This window comes from Phasianus colchicus, chromosome 1 (genome assembly GCF_987193195.1).
Source record: "Phasianus colchicus chromosome 1, bPhaCol1.hap1.1, whole genome shotgun sequence".
NCBI classification, from domain to species: domain Eukaryota; kingdom Metazoa; phylum Chordata; class Aves; order Galliformes; family Phasianidae; genus Phasianus; species Phasianus colchicus.
Window position 1 is genome coordinate 89,249,365 of NC_143436.1, and position 24,104 is coordinate 89,273,468.

Below are 24,104 nucleotides of genomic sequence, written 5' to 3' on the forward strand. Positions count from 1 at the left end.
GGATGTGAATTTATATTACCAGGAGGCTGGTTTTGCTTTAAATTGACCAAGGAAAGAAAAAGGAGGGAAGGCACTTAAATGTCATCCAATACTAAAATATGACAACTAGATATTTTTATTTGAATAAATTGTGTAATTCTTCTTTTATGGCTCTCACTCAATGGTCTTTGAAGTCAACAGTGTTCTTTGAATCAAACTCTATGGCCGTTATGAACTTTTAAAAAGAAACTCTGCATATTAATGTCATTTGGTTTAGAAACTCTACTTTTCCAGGCTAACGTGCTGAACGTGTCTCCTCTTAACATTAATAAAGATGGCAAGAGAGGAAAGAACTGCAAAAGCAGCCTCCCAGTTTCATGCTAGGAGTTATGATGTTTGGAGACTACACATACAAACAGCAAGCTCCTTGAGAAGCTTACCACTGCTTCTGCTAGCTGTGGAGAAAAGTCAGAGGCCAGAAGTTGATTCTATTTTTGTCCAAACAGCCTGTGGAAAGCAAAATAAAATTTCTGGTGAAAACGTGCTGCTTCTGAAGCCTCCCGAGCCTGCCAGCTGACTATGGAAAGGCAACACACAACTAGTCTTCCTCTCTTGTTGCATATGCATGGTTGTTAGGCAAGAGCAATGCAGATGGACAACGGTACTTGTGAGCAAGGCAGTGTTTTGTTTGTGATCCTGTGCTTAGGTGAATAGCGATGTTTCTTAGGGACCTGTTTCTCACATAGGCTTGTAAGGACAAATAGTAGGGACAGGAGGTGACATTTATAGCTTGGTGTGTCAGCAGGAGACAATGGGTTGCAGTCATGGCACCAATGCCTGTTGCTGCATGCATGCTGCCCATCAGTAAGCAAAATTGTTCAGACTTGTCCCATTAAATAAAATGTTTTCTCCTAAACACAATTTCTTGTCAGGGTGTTTTTGTAGCCTCGTTGTAATCCTGGAACACCAGAATCTATGATTTACAGATATTTGCAGACCAAGAAACTACAGCTCAGAAACAAGCCCTCACTTTCAGTCAGAGTTGTAGCTTATAAATTTTCCCATGCTTGAATTAACTGATGGCCTTTTACCCATCCAGGTGACATTGTAGAGCTAGTGATTTTGTCCCTGATCAAAACATGCTTTGGAGCAAGGCCCAGCAACCCCGGTCTGTCTGAGAGGATGAACATTTATGAGAAGTTATGCAAACCAACATGCTGGACCATGCGTTGGCGTGTCATTATCTGACACCTTCCTTGACTTTCCTCAACAATCTTCCAATTTCTCTATATGTTGGTTACATTCAACAGCAGTTTCTACTGGTTAAAACCACAATCACATGGTACTTCAAATAAGTGCTTCTCTCCTTTTCAATCCAGATTGCCTTTCTGTTCTGTAAGACTTGACTATACTTCAGAAAGTCCCAGTTTCCTTGTAGAAGTGGAACATTCTCTGCCAATTTTTCAGTCATCAACTTTTTCAATTGTGAGCTCCATAACGTTTTGACATGACACAGAAAATTAGTAGCAAAGGAACCAAGATATGCTGCACAGCCCCATGCACTTATGGACAGCAGACCCTGTGATGCCCTTCCCAGAACATCAAATTTTATCTTCACAGTAGATGGCAGTGGAGAGAACAGAGTTTGGTATCTCCAGTTCCTGGTCTAGGCACAGCTATGGAGGACAGATGCCTGTTTTCCTCATGCTAGCACTGCACTTCATCTTAAACAAATCTTTTCCTTTCTCCTGCCTCTATATGTTAAAGATAGCAATCGTACTCACTCTGTGCCCCTACTTTCCTGAAGTGGTCAAATCCTTCCACCCCTCCTCATACCTGTAACATATAAAATCATTGTTCTATTCTGAGGCAGTAATTATAAATGATATTTTGGTTCCACCTTTCCTAAGATGTTGTGTTTCAAAGCCACAAGAGTTTATCAGAAGCACAGCTACTGCTGACTGGAGGATAGTTCTTCCTGTCCAGAGAGAGTTAATCATCAACAGTATCCAGATGGTTTGTGACTTGGCCTGGTGACGATTGCTTATACTTGGGGAATTTCCAGGTTTTGTTCATGATTCATTCAGCTTTGACTTTCCTGGCTCAAAAGGAAAAAATCTCACAAAATATAAAACTGAGCACTTCATACATAGCTTTGCACCAATTGATCTGGAGATTCTTAGGTCACTTCTTCATGGGTTTGTCCTGGTATGGCATTATGAGCCTGGATCAATCTCAGTTTTCCTCTTGTGTTGTGTACAAGCACTGGATTACAGGAACCCTTTATAAGATTTGTCTTATCTTTCTTCAAGGCCATTTACCACTGCAATGGGGGAGGGCTTAACTTCCCTTCCAGACTGTAGTTCTGCCTGTATCCTTGCCTTAATAATGACAGTAATGCAAACTGTCACTCTCCTTTTATTCTAAAGGCAGTTGACTTTTTACAACCTGACACCAGGTTTGCATCTTCAAATGTAACTGCAGTCATTTATATGAGCAATAAGGAATGCAGCAGAGCATCCTTGTGGCAAGACAAACACATGCATCTACTGTTGACCCTTCAGAGATAATAAGATGCACCACTATGTTATGTATCTGCAACATCACTAAGATGCTGATCCCACTTCAGCTAATCTTCACATCCTACTATAGCTAACCTCCATTAACTATGCTGTAGTCTTAGAATCACAGAATCTAAGAATCATTTGAGTTGGAAGGGACCCCTAAAGGCTATCTAGTCCCTTTAGATAATGGAAGGATAGAAATACTGAAGGGATAATCAGAGGGTATAGTAGCAGTTTCAAGGTCAAACTGTGCTTATTACTTGTGATCTTTGTTGTTGATTTACTCTGGAGAGTTTTGATATAATGTATTGGGTATTTTCTCCTTATGAAGCAGAAATTTGCAGAAACTTAGAACATCATTTAATGTGTTTGTATTGAGCTACGTGGATGTTGTGGCACTGCTAACACCCCACAGTTATCACAGCTTGGTACCTCCTGTTCTTTCTCTTGATGCCATCACCACATTCACACTCCCTGTCTTTCACTAAGGGCTGGGGACTGCTTTAAATCCACCCCTCTGCTCTTCACTCCCTTTCTAGAGAAATCTCTGAATATTGCTTCCTATCTTTTAGCCTCTCTTGTAATACTCTGCTGGCAAGGCAGAGTCCTCGAGGCACCACAGCTGTCATCCCTTTGTGCCTGCAACCTTTGCTCCTCCGGCCTCATTCACTCCCTCCTGACAGTCCCCATGGCTTGCCTCGTGCTGTCACAGGCAGAGAGGTAAGACACATTTCTCCACTGCACCATTCCCCTGTGCTGATGACTCATCCTTGCTGTGATTTCTTCAAGAGGCAAGTTAATAACATCAATTAAAAAAAAAAAAAAAAACAGTCAGTCCTTCCAGCTTTCTCAGCTGCTTCCTTTTTATTTCGATCTACAGGCTCTATGAGGCATCTCATTTTGTGTGCTGAACTGCATCGAGCACTGGAGCCACTTTCCCAATGACAGAAACACTCTGTTCTGCTGGCCAGAGCTGCCTGTGCGCATGGGGACTTGAAGTACCCTGCAGGATGCAGCCCTAAAGGCATTAGGGAAAAAGACTGAGGCGTGTATGCTCAGATGGTGGTGCCAAATTTCTTTCCTGTGGCATGGCCCAGGCTAAAGCTTAACCCTCAGCTACTCAGTGCTTGCTGCTCAGCAGCAGGGGCAGGAGACAAGGGAACAGTCTGCTGTGGTCAGCATAATCAGTCCACAGCTGTGAACTAATCAAGCAGGCAGTAATAGAGACAAGATTTGTCTTCCTTTGTGCCACACAGGAATCTGTACAGGAAAACCTTCGCTGCCTGGAATCAGCCAGATGTGGGTGGGACTCCAGCAGAGGTAATGCTTTTCCAGGAGAATGACAATGGCTCCACAGTACACTGTTCTTGTATCATAGCCTTCCCAAAAATGCCACTGGAAAGGCAGTTTTCAAATAGAAAGCCCCACTGTCCACCCCCCAGTTTAGCAAACCTCAGAGATGAGCTGGCAGAGATCCTCTATAAGCAGCCCTTGTCAAAGCCCCAGCAGGGCAGTGAGAGATCACACAGCTTGTGGCTTTGCTTTGTAGGCTCAGGATCCACCCAGTGGGCCTCAACTATGTTTTATGTGTGTTCTCAATTAGCAGCCTACTAAATGGCTAGGAAAGGACAGTTTGATCTTCAGCCCAACAAGCTAATGCAACACCTTTCTTCTTGAAAGTAAATCAAATTAATGTGTGTAGTTTTGGCCACATGCAGTTTGTAGAACAAAGGAAGTAATGGAAAACATCTTTTAACCACCATACGTGTTTTATTCCACATACTTGTGACTACAGCATAGAAATTTGTCTTCCTGTTATCACATTCATTTCATTTCTACTAGACTTATGTAAACTTGAACTTCTGTGATACACAGCTCAATTTCATTTGAGTTTCAGAGGCAGTGGTTAAAGGAAGAAGAAAGAACATCTGAAGACCATTTCTCACTTTGTTACTGCTTCCTCTGTCATTTGGGCTGTCAAATGAAACCAATAGCCATCCCTTAGACTTTTCTGTTCAGAAAGGAAAGGTTAAGCAATACTGAACGGTCCTCCTGGAGGAGAATGCTGGTGATTCGTGTTTCATCCTGCAAGCCAGTACAGACCAATGATGTTTTAATGGCTCAGCTTCCCAAGTTAAAGACAGAGTAGTCAGCGAAAGTTTATGCTTTCCCAGCATCTTGGCATATGATGCAACACTAATACTTTAACAAATCCAACATACCAAATAACTGTTATATGTAAAGACTGCTAGTTACATTACTCCTGGTTTCACTCTGGGTTTTGGGTTCTTGGTACTTCCAAGCCTTCAGTGGAAGGTAGATCCCCATGACATCACCACCCTTAGAAGTTCTGGTAGTCTGAAGACACCTGGCCCCATTTCACAACCCCAGAACTTCCACTGCCTCACCATAGTCTCAAACTCAAGGTGCAAAGCCACTTCTGCAGGATTTGCTTGATGGCCGCTCATAAACTGTCCCTTTGCCACCCCTTCCTTTGGTTCTCTTCCCTTGCCTCTCCTCACACCCCTGTTGTTGGCTTCAGTCCTGAAATACATTTCTAATGGCCAACACATCTTTAAATGGGAGTGTTCAGTGTTCTTTATCTCTTCCTTCTAGAGTTGATCTGCCTCCACTGCCACCCTTCATAACTTAGAATGTCAGATAATAATGTAAGATATAATAATATTCTAAATACTTAAAAAAAAATCTTTGTGCATTATATTGAAATCATATCTGAGTGGACACCTGTGAGATCAAAGTGTTTGAGTTCAAACTGAGTTTTCAGGTAGAAATACAAAAGTAATGACTCTGGCAAGAGAACTTCCTCACCTGAAAGTCATCCTTAATGTTAAGTCAGCATAATTTCCACCATGAGCTTTTGGGACTAAGCTCAGGTGAGGTGAAGAAATATGTCAGAGGAGTGCTTGCACTGTACTGCATGAGCATATCGATGCAGTAAAAGCAGCCAGGCACTGGATTTTCTACGACATGATTTTGCTGTGTGACTGTGAGTGTACCCATGCAGGCCCTGATCTTCAGATTGATGAGCACCAGGGCATAGATCTTGTACAAAAAGACAAAGATTGTATGTCAATAGTAAATATATCTTTTTTTAGATTAACACAGATGGAGTAAAAATTGGCAAGCAGTCAGACACGTGAGAGCACCTTCCTTGTCTATCAGCCCAAAAACTTACTCTTGCTTGCAATTTTAGACTATCACTGCTGCAATCCTACCACTGATCCACTGATCTATACAGAAATTAATTTCAGTCAGTGCGGTATTCCATGAAATACTCAATTTTCAAAGAAACTCAACTCAAATTTCAAAGAAATGTATGGCAGTAAGTATAGAGTTGTGTTTTATGCACTCCGAAGATGCAGGTTTATTTCTTCACAACATCCTGAATACGAGTGTGCTGCTGAGTGATTCAGCTTTCCAGCTCCCAAGATAAAGATGCTATTTCACAAATACTGGAATATTGTAGTGATTTGACATTTTGTAAGTTTTTAAAATGTCTTCCTTGTGTTTAATTTTCTAAACTGATAGTTAAATCACAGACCTAGATAAGAAAGAGATTTGAAGTAAGTAAAACAGTGTAGAGTGCATCAGAGGCTGAGAACAACTCACACAAGTGCTTTAAAAACTAAAATGAGAAGACAAAAACACTGATCCCATACTTCTTAGAAATTTTTGAAGACTTTTTAAATCATAAAGAACACAGTGTCAAACTTCTGACACTTTGGATATTTTCCTTCACAAAATGGCAGATTTCTTGTAGTCTGCTTACTCTATCACATTGAGGGTACATTCGAGTAGAAGGAAGTAGAAAAGTTGGTATTTTGACTTCAGAGTCTTCTAAAATTCCCACGGATTGAAGGAAAGCACATGATCAAACAATTTCCTTTGCTGGAAGTATCCTTGGCCACCTGGAATAAATCATGTAACAGTGTGACTTTGCTGAGGATTACTTTGGTAATCCAATAAATGTGAATTCAACCCTAGGGAAATAGGACTGTGTAAAAATGTAATTATAGGCTTACAAATATCATACTTTCCTCATGTTCGATCGGTTTCCCAAGAGAATTTTTTTTACCTTTGAGACTGAAAGCTGTAGGGGTGTGTATTTCCTACAACCATTGTTACAATGAGTATAGTGTACCACAACATCTGCCTTCCGATACAAGATGCTCAACTCTGAGGTCCCCCATCAACCCTAGCAAAATCACAGTAGTTATGTCAAACAAAATCAAATGGGTTTAGAAAAGAATCAGAACCACTGAAACAACTTTATTTTAGTATTATTCCTGCTCTTTACACATATATCCAAAATACAATTTTTCATAGAGATGTGTTGACTGCTATGGATCTTACCCATTTAAACCAGCTGAAGACCAGAATATGTGTCTTCAAAACTGGCAAAAAAAGACTTGAGTGGAATACGTCATAAGGAACATGCACTCTCACAGGGTAAGACCTGTTCTTCACTCTTCCAGCAAAGAAGTACAAATCAAAATCATTCCATCTCCCTGAGGAACCATAACAAAATGACTGCTGCCATCAGTGTTGTTGTAGACAGATCCTGGGATTGAAGAGGCAGTCTCTTCACTTCATGCTAGTCCTCATCTTCCCTGTCCTTCAATGGTGGAGGTAAATCGACAGCCTTCCCTTCCTGATATGGAGATTCCTCCAGAAAAAAATGCTTGGTTGAAAAATGGATCAGGATTTTTTCAGCAAAGCTAGTATTTTCTTTGAAAAAAATGTTGATATTTTAGCATTGGTTACCCTCAGTCAAAAGAAGAAAACCAGTCCAGTCTCTCCCACCTCTCCCTCCCCAGCTACCCAAGTATAGGGAATTCACAAGTTAAGACAGATTGTAAGAACTGAGACACTACGACGGACATCTCTGCTCTGTGACACTAAGAGCTGGTAACACCCCAGAGGGTTTGTGGCCTGTAGGAAAGCTGTACCAGAACAGGTTCTCACCCAGACAGACTGCAGCCTCCATGCTGGAGCACAGGAAAAGAGTGCAAAGGAAAGAGCAGCAAAGGAAAAGTCTGAGAAACACGTAGTGGCAGAAAGAAACCATTGCACCCTGACCCCAACCCTCTGTGTCATCTCACCAAAGCATGTGACCTGCAGTGATAACCCGAAGAGATGAGGAAGAGGAGAGAAGAGGTGTCTGGGGTGAAGTTGAGCCAGGGAAAGGTGGAGAAAGGTGCTTCCCTTAAGTGTTTAAGTGTTTTTCTTCCTTGTAACTCTGAGTGAGTAATTAAATGTTTATGTTAATTGGCAACAAATTAAGATAATTCCCCAAGTTCACTGTTTTGCTCGGAACGGTAATTGCAGGCAGCAGCGAGTGATCAACCTGCCTTTATCTTAACCCACAAGTCCTCTCACTCTTCTTCTTCCCTTCCCGCTGGGAAGGTGAGCCAGTGGGTGTGTATGTGTTGGACTGCTGGCTGGGGCCAGCCCTCTCCACCTCCACAGATGGCACCTGTGGCACAAGGAGAGCATGTCACCCTCCTCCTCTGACTGCTGAAGGAGCTGTAGCATTTGAGAAGAGAAGGTTGTCTGAAAAAACCATGATGTCTCACCTTCAAGGTTTTTAAGGATCAGTGAGAGAGCTAGGAATTACTCTGTAACCTGGTTGAAGTACGGGCAGTGTGGTCTTTGTCCCTACATCCAAATGACTTAGATTGCTGTGTATCTAATGTTTTGGCTACCACAGATGACCTGGCACAGGCTGCCCAGAGAAGCTGTGGATGCCCCATCCCTGGAGGCATTCAAAGCCAGACTGGATGTGACCCTGAGCAGAAGCAGGTACAGTGGGCTGAAACTGGGTGGGCTTTGAGGTCCCTGCCAAATCAAGCCATTCCATGATTCTATGATCTGAACACACAAAAATGGCAAAGGGATTTTATGAACACCGACAGGTGGATCGTTTTGCTTTTAATTATGCAGAAACTCTTTGAAAAGTTACTTTTCAAGAAATACCACATTTATTTCATTGTACCTCATAGAAACAAACTCAAGGGTGCTTTTTCACAGCACTACAACGAAGTAATAGCTCAGGAATATTGGTGACCATCTGAGTGCTTTCTGGTGTGCAGACTAGAGTTAACAAAAGATAATTCAGACAAAGTCCAAAGATAATACTGAGGAAAACTGCAACTTCGTTTTGTGTTTTTCTGTTTGCTTGCTTTCTTGCTTTCCTGGTCGGTATTGTGGTTTGATTTGATTTTCAGTTGTTTTTTGTTGTTGTTTGCTTGCTTGTATGTTTTTTTTTTGGGGGGGGGGGGGGGTGGACATTTTGTGGTGGTGGTGGTGGGTTTTTGGCTGCTTTTTATTATTTTGTTGTTTTGGTCTTTCCCACTGACTACAGATGTAAATTGTCTAACTGGCCATCCAAAAGATGAATAGCAGCTGTCATTCTTTCCATGGTGCCCATTCAGAATATACTGGACTTTTCCTGTAAGTTGGTATGGGTGACGCAGCTTAGCTCCTATAGCACTCTTACCATCCATGGCTCTTTTTTAGCTTGGACCATACAGATGGAGTGAGGATATGGGAGGATAGGAAGTTGCAATTTCATTTGCAACTGTTGGTTAAGCTGTGAGAGTAAGAACCTACAGTTTGTCTATAATGGAGCAGAGACATTCCTGAGACCTGCCGCCTTACTCTCCAGCCATGACCAGTATCACAAAAGCAGAGTAAACCACATGTTGAAAATCTAATTCCTGCTGCCAAACAGTGGCGGGAGCATTGGAGAAACACCTGCTTAAAAAGATCTCACATGTAAAGTAGAGAGAAAGTCCTGGAGTCCAGCAACTGCCATTGCTCCTTGTCCTGTTACTGCACACCACCGAGAAGAGCCTGGTCTCGTCCATTTGCCTCTCACCTCCCTTTAGATATTTATAACCACTTATCAGATCCCCTCTCAGTCTTCTTTTCCCCAGGCTGAAAAGCCTCCCTTCCCACTACATCTGGAGCTGATTTGTTTCTCTCAGCAGTGCGATCGCAGCCAGAACTCTGCATCTCCCTCTCCCCTTTCAGACACCAGCTCTGGGGCTGTCATTTACCACATAACAAATATTTTCCTAATAGTGTGGGATATTTGCCTTAACTGCACCAACAGGGAGGGAACAAACCACGTTTTTTTTTTTTTTCACTTGTTTTCTTTTTCAAAAAGTTGCTGCAAAAATCACAATGTATTGGGACAAGGGCTGGGACAGGGTGGGGAATGGACATGTGTTGCACCCAAGTTGCACCCATAATATTACAAAACTGCTGCTTTGCCTTTTTTCCCCCTGCAGTACATTTCACTGTTCCCAGGTGCACTTCAAGAATAGGAGGAGAGGAAGAAGAAACAGTAAGCCAAGGCATTGGCACCAGACTGCAAAGCTGCATTAAGTGAAGGGAGGCTTCTTGCCTGTACCACTGAGATCTATAATGCCCAGACATTAGGTCACCATGGCCGCTCTTAGGGAAAAGCATGTGTTCAAAGGAAGCAGATTATCTTGTCTGTCAGTCCTAATTTAGCCCTTTTCCAGTATATTTCTGTCTGAATTTGGATACTCTAACCAAACACCGCTTTGGATGATTGGCATTTTTATCAGAGCAGCAAATAGCAGATGACAAATGATTTACAGCTCCTGCAGATTCATGAAGCTTTGGATTTATAAACACTTCCATGACTATGCCACAGCTATATAAATGTTTCCAAACAAAGAGAAACAGAAGCTCCCAAGGTGAGAATATCTCACTATAAGATGGTTATAACAAAAACTAGAGTTTGCCATGGAACCAGCTCCAGTACTTGACGCATCCTTTACACTTTTATCTATCCCTTTCTCTTCCATTGCCACTTCTTGTGGTTTATTTTCCTGCTCATGTGCCTTCACCCTCATAAGTTTTAATTTCAAATGTGCAGAGATTTCTCACGATATGCTCTTTTCTGAGACACTCAGAGATTTTATAGATACTGTTTTTGAAAAGCCTCGAATATGAAAGTAACCCAGACATTTACAGGCTGTGACTTCCAATAAAATGCAGGTGCTTCACTTTTCACAAAGTAGCCTGTTGTACCTATTCTATCCTCTCTTTGGTGATAAATACACGCTTGTATAGCTAAAAATAAGATAAATCTATTTAGACATTCAACTGCACCAGCATGACATTTTTACCCAGTATCTGCAGCCCAGAAAACACCTTCCTGTAACTACTACTTGAGCATTTTCAGTGTTTGCAAAACCACCACCCTTCACTAAGCTTCCTAAACACACTGTTCAGCATTCCTCCTTTGCATGCCCACTATAAAATGTCCTTGGCCAGGCAGGCCAGAGATTTGGGGAAACAAGTAAGCTTGATTTGGTCACACAAGCAGTGTCAGCTGAGGTTGACTCTTTTGAATGTAAAGCCTTAAACGTGGTGCACCAGCATAGACATGACCTATTCCAACCTTCCTTTTGTAAGTTCCTAGTTCATTTAATTGACTGTTTGCCTCTCTTTCCACAATACCCTGTCTTCTGCTAATCGAATTCACTGCAGTCTCCTCAAAACCAGGTGGTTAGCTTCATCACTGAAATACATCAGTGAACTCTTAATCTCATTTAGTGGTCAAAATGGGAGAGCAGAGGTGCCAGCATGGAAATTCCTAAGTCCTGGTAGAATGCTATTGCTCAGCTGTAGGAAGTGTTGGTGTATATTATAAGGTGTTCCTTTTCTACAGCAGAATTGTGCCCTCTGTGAGCTCCTGATGTTATGGATTAGCAGACACTGTGCTCCCAGCACAGAAGCTGGGGCTCGGTCTGTTGACCGGCTGTACCATAGATCCTATGTCTACAGTTACAAAAATCTGAGTGAGATCTCAGATTAACATCTGGTGGGAAACTCCTTTGCCGTGGTGACTACTTGGAAATATATTTCCACCCAAAGCAAGCATATCTCTCCTTCAGACAGCTGCAGGTCTCTGTGTGAAAGCTCTGGGAACTACTGACATGGGAACCTACTCACACAGGTGTGTCCCAGAGCTCAAAGAGGGCTTCTGCAGGATAGGTGAAGCACTCATCCCCCTGCACGTGGAATTGCAGGGATCTAGGATCACTGGGGAGCCAGATTCCCCACAGCTGACACCCTGCAGCTGCCCTCTTCAGCTGCCACAGAGTGTCCTGGTGCCAAGGAAAGCTGCACCAGGACCATTGCTGGCTGCCACGCTGGCAGCATGTCTGCTTGGAGCTCCCCATTGTCTCCTCAATTAAAACCTGAGATCAATACCACAGAAATATGCTTTTCAAATGTCTTTTATTCAGAGAGAGGAATGACTGTCTTTCAAAGCTGTTCTTTTCCATATGTACATACTAGGAGCAAGCAATGAGTTGCTAAAGTGGATGTGTTTATGTGCACATACACACACACATGTATATGCATCAGGAGAATTTGTTTTGAAGCCTTAGTAGGGCACGTTAGCCAACACAAAAATTAAAGGCAGGGAGCTATATTAAGCAGGAGTGCCAGCACAGAGACCTGCAGGGAAACATCTCTCTCTGATTTGAGTAAGAAGGAGTCTGCCAACTGCTGAAAGCAGCTTTCTAGCTCTTTCTCTGCTAACACAGAATTTGCTGTTTTTAAAGGCAAGCCATTCCCCGCAAGGATTTGCTAAAAAGGTGAAAATGTGCAGGAAGCATTCCTCCTTCAGCAGTGCTGCTGGAGCCTAAACACCTCAGCTGACCTTAGGTGTCCGTGCTCCAGCCCTGTATCTCATCTCAGCTCATTTTGCAACAGCTACTTAACCTAATTACAGGGGAGATGACAGCTCCAGACTGAAACGAGGGAAGGCGAACAGCAGGTGCATCCACCCTGTGCACTAATGCATGATTTCCCTAGCAGGAAAGGACCCTCCTCACTTAACAGAGAATGAGCTCTACCTGCAGGAGCATGGGATAGGTGAGAGGAGGAACACAAGCCCAAAACACACAATATTTGCCTTCCTGCAGGCTCCACTGCATTGCCCAGGGCACCAGCACGCAGCCTCCATATGGGCATCGCATGGGTGGCACACGTGGGGCTGCCTCCACAAGTAGCCCATCATGTTCCTACTGGCTGGGGTTGATAGGTTGTGAAAACGAGTCAAGGATGGGTATAGATTTTTTGTATGGGGATAGGGGTTACAACAGACTGTTGGGCTGGGAAAAAGATGACAGCTGTGGAAAATGGTGGATGATTATGAGGGGGAGTGGTTTTTCTTGAATTCTTGTAGCAGAAAAGCAAGAGGATGTCTGTGAAATGAGCCTAACCAAGTTTGCTGCCCTGATTTTTCTTGAGTTGCCTATGGAACATAATGGGGAGAGAGGATGAAATCAAGTATTTCAGTACTGCCTTAGAAACCCCTTGCTGTATAAGAAAAGGAAAAAATGCATACTTAAAAAAGGCAAATCCCTCTTTAGGTTGCATATGTGCCAGTAACTTTCAGCAATCAAAAAGAAACTTCTTCAAAAGGCAACTTTAACAAAAGGAAAAACTCTCCACAATAGATTTTGACATCATTTTTTATGAAATGCTTATTTCAGTTATTGTTGGAAAAGGGGCAGCCTTAATAGAGGGGCAGTGAGAGTCAGTATGATAATAGAACATCTTTGGACATTTCTGAGAGCAGATCTTCAGTGAATGGTACAAAACACGTTCACTGAAGTATGAGCCAGGCTGCTGTTTTCTGGCGAGACATGTACACGTAATTTGCATTCCTGCCTTTTGCAGGAGAAGGATGATGAACTACTTCAGTCACTGCTGCAGGCAGTTTTGAAGTTACAGGACGAGAGAGCGATGCTTTCTTTTCTGCTGAAAGAAGAAGGGGATCTTCCTGTGGAACTTCCTCCCAATTTTTTTCTTGAAGTAGAGCTGCTGATAGTTTTTCATAGCAGCAGAAATCTTGTCATTTTGCTGGGTAGCAAGTCAGCAAGCACCCAGTGGAAATACCAACAGCGTCTGCCACCCGGCCGCCTGCCTCCTTGCGTTGCTCTGCACTTCAGTGGGTGCAGCCAGCCCTGGGGGCCAGTGTCTCTCCAGACCTGCTTCCAGCTCACTTGGAGTCCAACCAAGCCTTCCAGTAGTGTGTTTGTGAAGAGGATGATTTCCAGCATGACTGTTTTCAGAAGAAACAAATCAGCTTCCCGGCACAAGGCTGGGTACTGTCCCTCATGCTCCTCCTCTTCTCCTAGAAGCGCTGCCAGGGGACCCTCACCTCTTCCCACGCCTTGGGTGACATGGCAGCATTCTGTACCAGCAGAAGGCTTTGGCCTCATGTCACCTGTGAACTGGGAGAGGTTTTCATTTCACCAAAAGTGACTCTGAACTGAGCTGTGACCTCAGGCACTGCATAGCATGAACAAGTAGGACAGGAGCACGCCCTATCACTGTAAAACAGGCAGGAGAAAGCATAGCACAAGTGTACAAGTTAATAACTGGAGTCCTGACCACACCAGGGTGATTTCACTTTACTGCTGAACAATTGCAGAGCAGTGTCTACAGGAAGCTTTATATCAACAGCCCCAGGAGATCATCTCCTCCACAACATCTGCTTTTCAGATCCGGCTCACTGCAGGCCTCCAGACGAAGCACATAAATCACCAAATACACAGAACAGGATTTTTGACAAAGCAGCAAGCAGTGAGTTTGGTCAGGGCGAATGCCATTCTGCCAGGCCTGACCCCTAGCCCAGCCCTTCCACGTAGCCCAGGTGCCCAAACCTGGCTGTATGTCACATAACCCCCTCCATCCAGCACCGTGCATTTCGCTCAGCAGGCCAACAGCATGCTGGCTGCCGTTTCGACACATCCACTGTGCACAGGACCTGATGAAGTCCCGATCATGCTTATGACTTGGAGCTTCAGTTAATTCACAGCGGGAATTTTCTGGCTGGTTGAGTTTAGATGTCTAATTCTGACCGAACAGCAAACGCGGCGTTCTTTCCCGTTACCCATGCCCGTGTTCTGACCTCTGGTGGCAGCAGTGAGCAATTACAGAGCTTTTTCGGCTAATTAGTTTTAAAGGACCAGAAAAAGAAATGCACCAGCATCGACGTGAGTCGTAGCCAAAATCATATTACCTCATTTTGTTCTAAAAATATAATATACAGGCAAGTATTTGAAAGGATAAATTGAGTTTCTTCTAGCTTTGTAGAGGAACCAGTGGCTGAACTTCCTAGAAATGCCCTACGTGCTTCTGTTACTTTCCAAAAAACTCACCTCTGTCCAAAAACTGCAGCTTACGGAGAACAACTGATGTGCTTTTACTAAGCAAGTGCTGCTTGGGCAAGCAGAGTTCTGCAGTGCGTGTTATTAATGTTCTTCCATGGGAGAAAGCAGTGCCAGAAGTAAGCTCTGCCTGCCGTCATGGTTCATGATGGGTTGTGGTTCAATGTTATTACATCAGGGGTAAAACTACCAATAGGCTAATGATTAAGCAAATTAAAAATAATGTGCTTTTGGTTTTGTTTTTTTTTAAAGGAAGAAGAAGGGTACAAAGATCACAGGATAAGAACACGCTCAAACTTTCCTGAGAAACTCAGATGCTTCAGGAGCACAGTGCTGATAAGGGAGATTATCTCTGGGAGAAGTGAAAGACAACCTACAGCCCCTCATACAGGTTTTGTCCCCACGTCGAACTGAAAGGAGCTAAAAAATAATTAACATTATTAAATATTTGAGCAAGTTATAACCTGCATCAAAATAATGAACCCATCAGCTGTTTTCTCCCCCAGGAGGGCTAGCTGGTGCCAATGCTTCCCAGTTCTCCTGCCACTGCTTTGGGATGGCTTCTGGGACAGTTGCCTAGGGGTGCTGGACCTCAGGATTCCCCCTTGCTCAGGTACTTTTTTCCAAAGTAAAAAGTTTCCTCTATCATGTAGACAAATATATGTAGGTTGCTCCAAAAGTAATGCCTCCTATTTATTTCCGTGAAACCTGCAACAAAGAGCACAATAATACTATCTGATAGAGAAAACGTTCAGCTACAAAACACTATTTTTCAACATAGTCATTTTCATATGCATTTACACCATCAATGAGAAAGAGCCTGCATGCTGCACTCATAAAAAACTGCATCGGTGCAGATGACTCACTGTCACTGTCATCACTGCTGAAACGCAGCACCCACCACCCACTGTTCTCACATCCACTGTTTGGTCTTCAGAGACTTTTGCAAATGTCGATGAATGCCAGTGGGTGCCCTTTTTCCACATGGAGGAATTCAGTGACACACCTTTGCTTCATACACGGTTCCACATCAGATGCCATTTTGTCAAACTGTCCCTCCGCTGCCATCTGTCACATACAACAAGAAAGGGAATAGTGGTGGGAAGCTTCAATCGCTACTGCCACACAACCAACATCCACATCTCACATTGTGGTCCAATATAATAAAGTAGGAGTCATTACTTTTGGAGCAGTCCTCGTACAATAATTACTTTTGCACTCTCCTGAGCTCTGGACTCTGACAGGCTGATCTACAGGTTGCTGATATTAAGGTATACCATTCCCTACAACTGTGTGAGCTGTCATTTCCACTTGATGGATCAGACCCACCTTGTTGCACTGAAGCACATATACACAGCAGGCTGACAAGAACAAGCTGAAATGTCATTGTTGTGTCTAGTGGGCCTAAGCGTAGATTTATGTGAGATATACCAGAGAATTTGAAGCAATTTAATTGATGACACTTTATTAAAATCACTAACCATCATTTTCTGCTTATCGAAAACACAAGGTAAGAATGTTTCAGATGCTATCTCAATTTTAGAACAAAACTACAGGGATACTATTTTTTCTGGCACTGTTACAAAATACAGAAAATGTCAAAGGCAATGTTTTTTGGTTTTTTTTGTGTGTGTGTGAAAAGTCCTGCAATTATGAAGAGGGGTTATTTTTCTCTGGAAAGCATCAATTGCCTCTGAATAAAAAGCAGATACCCCACAGCATTGGGCAGCATACATAGCTTTGTCAAATGACATGTCAAAAAAATTAAAAAATTGAAAAATTTCTATAAGATTTAAAATATGTGTCTGCTATATGTTTATTTTTATTTTTATTTTTTAATATAAGTGACAAAGCCTCTTGCAGAGCAAAGGGCTGTCAGTTATTGACTTGCTTTTGGAAGAGTACTCCTACTTTTCTGAACTGCATGTCTGTCTTGGGACCAGGGACCAGAGAGATGGTTGATAATTAAACAGTCTGCCTGTGTCTTGTCAGATGTGGGCCTGCAAGAAGCATCCCTGGATTTGGGAAGTCTGTCAGGTGACACTTGGGTATACAAAGAAATGGAGCAAGTACCTCTTCTGGTGTATGTAGTTTGTTTTGATTCCCTATGCTTGAAGAAATGAATTATTATTTTACTTCAGAAGAAGGAACAAAAACTGATGAAGAGGCCAGCGGGGTAATGAAGTCCTTCTTTTGTGTTTTGTAGAGGAGTTTTATTTCCAGATACCCATTCTGCAAGAGCTTCAAAAGGCCCCATCTTCTAACAATGCAGTGTCCTCATTGAAGCTAACCTGTGGTGGACCTCTATTTACCAAATATAAAGATGCTAATTATTTTGTGTATAGACCTTAACGTGATTACAGCCAGCATGGACACTGTTTGTTGTTATAGCAATCTGAATTGAATTAGCCTTGTGCCAGCATAATTAGGATCACCCCCCGAGTTTAGTAGGCTGGTGTTGTCTTAGCATGGCATCACAGCAGGTAAAAACAGTTGACATGTCACTTTCGCCCAGACCGCAATGTGCAGGCCCAATGCTTAAAAACATGGAATTTCTTTATGAATCCTGAGTAGGGAGTGCTGGTTTTTACATAAACTCTAGAGATGGATTTCCAGTCAGTGTTATAAGCACTCATAAAAAATAGCAACGGGAGTTATAAAAGTGAGACTTCCACCAGCCTTTCCTTACTGAACAAATGCCTCTGCACAGTGGAAACAATTGTCGTATTCAAGCCCTTCAACACAGGCTTGGTGACAGAGTTTGTGAGCCTTGGTCAGACTGCCTGGTGGCTGGCATGGTGCTGCACCTTGGGGATGGGAGGGGTCCCACTTGTGTCCCCATTCCCCAGGGCACTTTGGGAAAAGAAAATCTGTTGGGGTGGCTGGGTCTGCTGTGCTGGGTTGGCGGTGCTGCCCAGGCCTTGTTCCTGCCCCAGGTCCCAGCCGTGTCTCAGAGACGCTCTTCCCAATGTCATCTAAGCGTGACCCATGAAGGCAGTGTGTTGCGTCAGAAAGGATAGATGCCAGGCTGTCCTCAGCCGAAACCTGTGAGCTACCCCAGCTGCTCAGTCATCCACATCAGCAGTCTGGCAGTGCAGCTGAGGTGGGTTGGCTTTGGCAGGATGTCAGGTACCCACCTCAGCTGCTCCTTCTCAGCAAGACAGGGAGAAAATGCGGTGAAAAAAAGTTATGATAGGGACAGGGAGGCCCTTCACCACTTACCATCACAGGCAAAACAGACTCAGCTTTTGAAATATTAATTCGATTTATTGCCAACTAATAACAGAGTTGGACAGTGAAAACCAAAACCAAAATTGAAAATACTGTTTCCTCATGCCCTTTCTTCCCAGGCTTGACTTTACTCTTGAACCTTCAACCTCCTGCCCCCGAGCAGCACAGGGGAACTGGGAATACTTTGTTTCTGTCACTCCTTCACGGCCACTTTGCCCCTGCTCCACATGAGTCTCTCCCAAGGGAATGCCCTCCTTCCTGAATTGATCCCAGTGGGCTTCCCATGGGCAGGAGCTCCTCCTGCCCCACCATGAGCTGTTCTCTACATACTACAGCTCTGGGCTGAGGTGCTCCTGTGGAGGCTCTCCGTGGGCACTGGCCTCCTCCAGGCCCCATCCACCACCACACTACAGACTCCTCCGTGGCTGAACATGGATATGTGCCCTGCATGGTGCCCGTGGGCTGCAGGGGTACAGCCTGCTCCACTGTGGGCCTTATCTGGACTTCAGTCCCTTTTTTCAATCTGCTTTTCCAGAAATACCCAGTGAGCTCATGGCTCTGAGATGGGGCAGCTGATGGTCTCTACTCATACAGACCAGTCCTGCAGGTCCCCGCTAGCAATACCTTGTCATGTGAAAAATTCATACCTCTAACCAATTGGAGCCATAAACTTTTTTTTCTTGCTATCCTTTCCTCAGGGATGCAGCAAAGTTCAGCTTTCTAGGCTAGACCAGGACAGCAGCAGCATGTTGATGCTTGAGCAAAGCCAGAAATGGGGCCAGCAATGCACTCACTCCATTCATTCACTTATGACATGCAGACAGCTTGGTTCTGCTCTGCTCTGCCCTGCCCTTCCTATAAAGCTGTCCTCCTTGGGGACTGCTCAGAGGGCATCTCCACCAGCAGGTGCCAAGCAAGTGCTTTGCCCCTGTCCTGCAATGAGACACCTATATTGCCTACAGATGTTCTTATTTTTGGCTCTGTAGCTGTGGCTGTGCATCTGTCTTCTTGTCTCTGGGAAGCAATGCTACGCTACCTGTAGCCTTATTACACAGTGATGTTTTGGGAAGAGTCAGAGAAAGTGAAGGAGCATATTCAGTTTAATTTCTGCTGGTTTGAAGGAAATGCTGTTGGAAGCTTCCTGAACACCAGGCAGCATATGCACTGACTGGAGGTCCCAAAGGAAATGAGCCTGCTTGCTGGTTGTGCTTCAGGAAGGTTGTCCCTGAAGACAAGAGCAAGGAGGGCATCCCTGCTGTAGCCATAGAGCCCTACACCAGCCCCTGCTCACTGACAGCAAGATTCAGGGCATCCCTGACAGGTAAAGGTAGAGACAGGCAGAGCAGTAACATGTGGCACACAGAGCTCCAAAGTACTGCAATGCCCAACACAGTCAGGAGGAAAAAGGTGTTTGTTTTTCACAGGAACTCCAGTGTGAATAACTCCAACATGCAGTCTGCCTTCCAAAAAAGATGTTCGTCTTTCAGAGGTGTGATCCTCTTGAGGGCAGCAGCAAAGCAAGTGATGCATTTAAAGCCTGGGTGGTCCGTACGACAGGAGCCTCACAGCAGAAAATCACTGTCAGATACTTAGTGGGATGCTTAGCTTCCAGAAACACACAGTGGAGCAAAATGAACTGAAATCCAGGCAAATGTATAGCAGCCAGTGGGATGACACATGCCTTTTGAATTATGCAGGTGCTTAAGGAATTTGTGTAACTGCAGATTGTAGTTTGTTTTTGTTTGCAGCACTTTGCATGATTTGATTTTCTTTAAATATATTGTGATATCAGAAGCAAGTAATAGGGTCAGTTCTGCTGTGTATGGGGGAACAGCACATCTATCACAGACTTTCCAGAAACACACTTGAAGATTTTCTGATTATATTACCATTTAGCCAGGACTGATATTCTCTGGGATCATGGAAATTCACTGACACAAAACAGCCTGGGAAGGAACCAGTTCAGGGGAATTTCCCACAAGGCAGAGATCGCTGATATAAATGGTCTAATATTACTTCAGAACTGTGAAATGCTGCAGAACAACAGAGCTGCAAATACAGCTAGGTGAGTATCAGGGAGGGAATAAGGTTGTTGCTATATTCCACCTCCTCACAAACAGTAAAATGGATGAGAAAACATTGCTTGAAAGACTAATATTTACAATCATATATTTACATCATACAATTGCCACTTAACTGCCAGAAGTAATTGACCCAAGAATCAAATAGTGTGGTGAGGAAACCACTAGTATTTGCAGTTAGCTGTGTCAGGGTGGGTTAGGTATGCTTAATCAAGTCTCTTCTCAACTGTAACCAGCTAAGCGGTGATGGGAGTAGTGGTGGGATAACACCAGCAGGATAACACTCAAGGGTCAGATTCACATCCTGTTTGACTTCAGTTTATGTAAAAAAATGAGTTGGGGGAAACTTTTTATTGGAAACGGGATCACAGCATGATGTATTCATGCATTCATCTGTCAGTAAACGTCCTCTTCCATCCTGCTCTGTTCTCCCAGGTGGTCGGTTCCTGTTCTGCTACAAGCTAGCTGGACTGTCAGACCTGCTCCAGGAGGATGGCCCATCCATCACACAGGAACACCACATGTCCTAGGAGAGCCTTAGCAACACCGATGAAACTGATTTTGCCCCTGTAGAGTACAATGAGACCAACTCTGATGTCTGATGACTTCTGTTGGTGGCTTACTCCCCTTGCAGTGCAAAGAAGGCTCCTCCTGGGCCCACACAGGCCTACTACTGAGCTTGCCAGGGTTTTGTCTTCTCTGGCAGCACCAATTTTTGGCAGGCTGGATAACACCTTTTTCCTGACACTTGCTCTGGAAGGAGGCAGCCTTGAAGTGCTTTCCAACCTCCTGCCCATGAGCAGAGGGGACATACAGTGATGCACTTTGTGGGGCTGGTTCAACAGTGTCCAAAGTTTTGAGACCAACACCACTGATTCCTGCTGCATTACAGATGGCAAGTGGCCAAAGCCAGCCCAGTACTTCAACAGCAGGACCCAGGCAAATAATATTCAGTTGTGGTGTTGTTGTTTTTTTTTCTTTTCCATATAACCCTGTAAACAGGTGAGTCTCCTCTCCTTCCCTCCCTCCTATCTTTGCAGCAGCAACATCCCTGCCTGCAGCAGAATTCCAGGCAATGCAGTTGGGTGGCAGATCCCTCTGCACTGGGTGCCTCAGCACAGCAGCACTGGGGGATCTTCCTGCTGTCAGCAGCAGTGGAGAATGCATTTTATCTAGATTCAATCTATGGATCTTAATATAGACCTTTGTTACGTGAGATTGAGTGCCGTCCCTGTGAAAGTGCTGCCTTTTGGAACAACGTCTCAATGAATTTATTATAAGAGCACTCATCAAATTGCAAGGGATGGGGAGGGGGGAGAGAGGGAAGGGGTCTATTTTAGGAATCAAAACCAAACTCACAGTATTTAGCATAAAGCAGCCTTACGGGGTTTGAAAACAAGAGATAAAAGTAAGGAACTGGGCTTCAGTAAGCACAAATAACCTCAGTGGGATGCGTGTCAGTTCCCTGTGGCTGCTACAGACAGCCCGACCAAGTGGCTTTACGAAGCAGGCCCTGTGAGCTGACTCTGTAGGGCAGAGACAAAACGCAATGGAACTGTTTACGGAAGTAACGTGTCACAGAAGACGGAGCGAGGGCACGCATAACAACCTGGCTTCATCTTCACACCGGCAGGACTCTTTGTTCAAAGGAAAGGAATAAATAAAAAAAAAAAAAAGGTTCATTACTTTTGCAAAGGTCTCCCGATGACAACGCGGTTTGAATGCCACCGCCGCGAGGTTGGCTGGACGCCCGGCACCGATTCGTCTTTTCCTGTTCGGTCCCGAATCCGGGGAGAGCTCTTCTCCCTCGGCTGCTGCACTGCCGGCAGCAGGGAGCTCGGAGCCGGAGCTTACCTCCTCTCCCCACGAGATGGCGCGGGGACGCCCGGCCTGGGTTTCCTTCCCTCCCGCAACCCGTCCGCCGGGATCACCCACGCGTCTCTGTTTTGCTCAGCCACTGTGCAGAGGCAGCTGTGCAGCAGAGCTGACATGCCACCCAACAGAAAGCAGAGGGCATTCATTCTCTTTAGATGTAAGCAAACGCTCAGGTGCCTAATGCCTTCCTTGCATGGAAAAAGGAATAAACGCATGCACTTACAAGTATTCTCCAGCTATGTTAATCTCTGAAAAAAGGAGTGTTCCTCCGTGTGCCCCAGTCAGGACAGGAAAAAGCAGCTCAGTGCAAGCATGCGTGTGGGTGTATGGTGATGGTGGACTGATGGTTGGACTAGATTATCTTAGAGGCCTTTCTCAACCATAACAATTCTATGGTTCCATGATGCTGTGCATATGTACAAGAAGAGGCAGGAAGGACTGACATGTTTCATACAAGAAATGTGATTTTTCAAGAGTGAGGACCTCTGATATAAAAATTGGAACAAAATAGCTTGGCATAAAAAATCAACATTTGCTTAGCTCAATGAATGGGGATCCAGATAGCTGAGAAAAACTCACCCTCCCTTATTAAAACCAGAAAAGGAATCAGGCTCACAGTGATGGCTAAACTCTCCTGCAGATTTTACAACATGACCATTTCTTTGCTTCACATCTGTGCTGCTCTCAACTGTGTCAAAATCATATAGCCTAAGGAATCCATGTCCTTATAGTGGAAACATAAAATATATATGCACGTTATTAAATTTGCATTAGCTTTGTTCAGTCTTCAACGCAAGACCTTGGAGGTATTGTTGTGTTGAAGAGCTAACACCCGTTTTGGTAGTTAAGGAGTATGAATGCTAATTCCCTCTCTGATACTCACCTAGCTTGAAACTTAACCATGCTGCTTAGGCTGCAGTTTCCTTACTTGAGAAGCAGGGAGGAAGCAGAGGTATGTATGCCTTGCAGGGGGATCTTAAATTGTTAATAGCTGAACCCTGCTTTGAATGTGCAGGGTTGAATGCTTAATGGCTCCACATTTTTAAAACCCACTTCCTTTTCAAGAAGTCAGAGATCTTTTTAGTGTCTCATCTTCTTTTCCCTTGGTCACACTTGTAACAGGCAGTGAAGCTGTTCCCAGTGGACAGCAAATGGCAGCACACAAGTGTAGAGCACCCGTGTAGAACGGAGCGCTGATGCATCCCACCCCATGTGCATGGGAAGCAGTGGCCCCTGCAGTGTACTGCGGAGGAAACAGCAGATATTCCCTCATAATTCAGCCCGTCAAGTGGTCAGTGTTACTCCACAGGGACAAGCATGCATTCCTGACCTCCTCTGTCAATCATGCCAAGACAGATGATTAATGATCACTATAAGGACCAGGATAGAAACAGTTCTAGCAAATACCAGTTTTCCTCCTTTCTGTACTGTACGGATCTGTACTTTTGTGCAAACTGAGGCTACTTCTGGAATTTCCTAGAGATGCTAGCCAAAACTACCAAAATCCTCATGCCAGGCAGCATTGCCAATGTAAGGTGCTGCCATCTCCCCTTGGTGATCTGGAGGTCTTTTCTTGCCCATCTTCTGGTGCAGCTGGTACACCAATGCCTTGTCTGCCTCCCACGTCGTGACAGAACCATAGCTGAGTATACTTGATGATGCTCAAGGAGGAAGCACCACCATACATCCAGAGCACTTAACCCTGGCCATTGCTCTTTGTCTCTCAAGCTGCTGAAGAGATGAATATCTCAGGTCCATTCAAGACAGGCAGACAGAATACTGATGCGTCCAGTTATCGCTACACATTGGAAAGGCTCAAGAACAGAAATAAAGGGTTGTGCTTATTTGACACGCAACAAAATAGTCTAACATGAGAGCATCCTGCTCTTAACTGGTGCACAGGGAGCCTGAATGAAATGTAGCTGAGCTTTTGTATAACCTCAGTGAAGCTGGTGTAGGACTGCAGCCTTTCACCTTCTCTAGCATATGTGGCAGAGATCTCTTTTCTTCTTCAGTAATTAGAAGTGAGGCCTCAGAATAAAAAGCAAGCAGTATAAAACAGATGCAGCTCTGATGTCAGATGTGCATAACCCAGAGCATGGGGAAAGAAAGCAAGAGCACAT

The 24,104-nt window shown here is 44.2% G+C and overlaps 1 long non-coding RNA gene across 1 annotated transcript; it reads left to right on the top strand.

Annotated features, from left to right (window-relative positions):
• The first annotated feature begins 17,543 nt into the window (after positions 1-17,543).
• LOC149919827 (uncharacterized) lies at positions 17,544-21,436 on the top strand. The gene is made up of 3 exons (XR_016463703.1): positions 17,544-17,897; positions 19,922-20,090; positions 20,542-21,436. It is a non-coding gene; the product is annotated as an uncharacterized LOC149919827 (long non-coding RNA).
• The last annotated feature ends 2,668 nt before the right edge of the window (positions 21,437-24,104 follow it).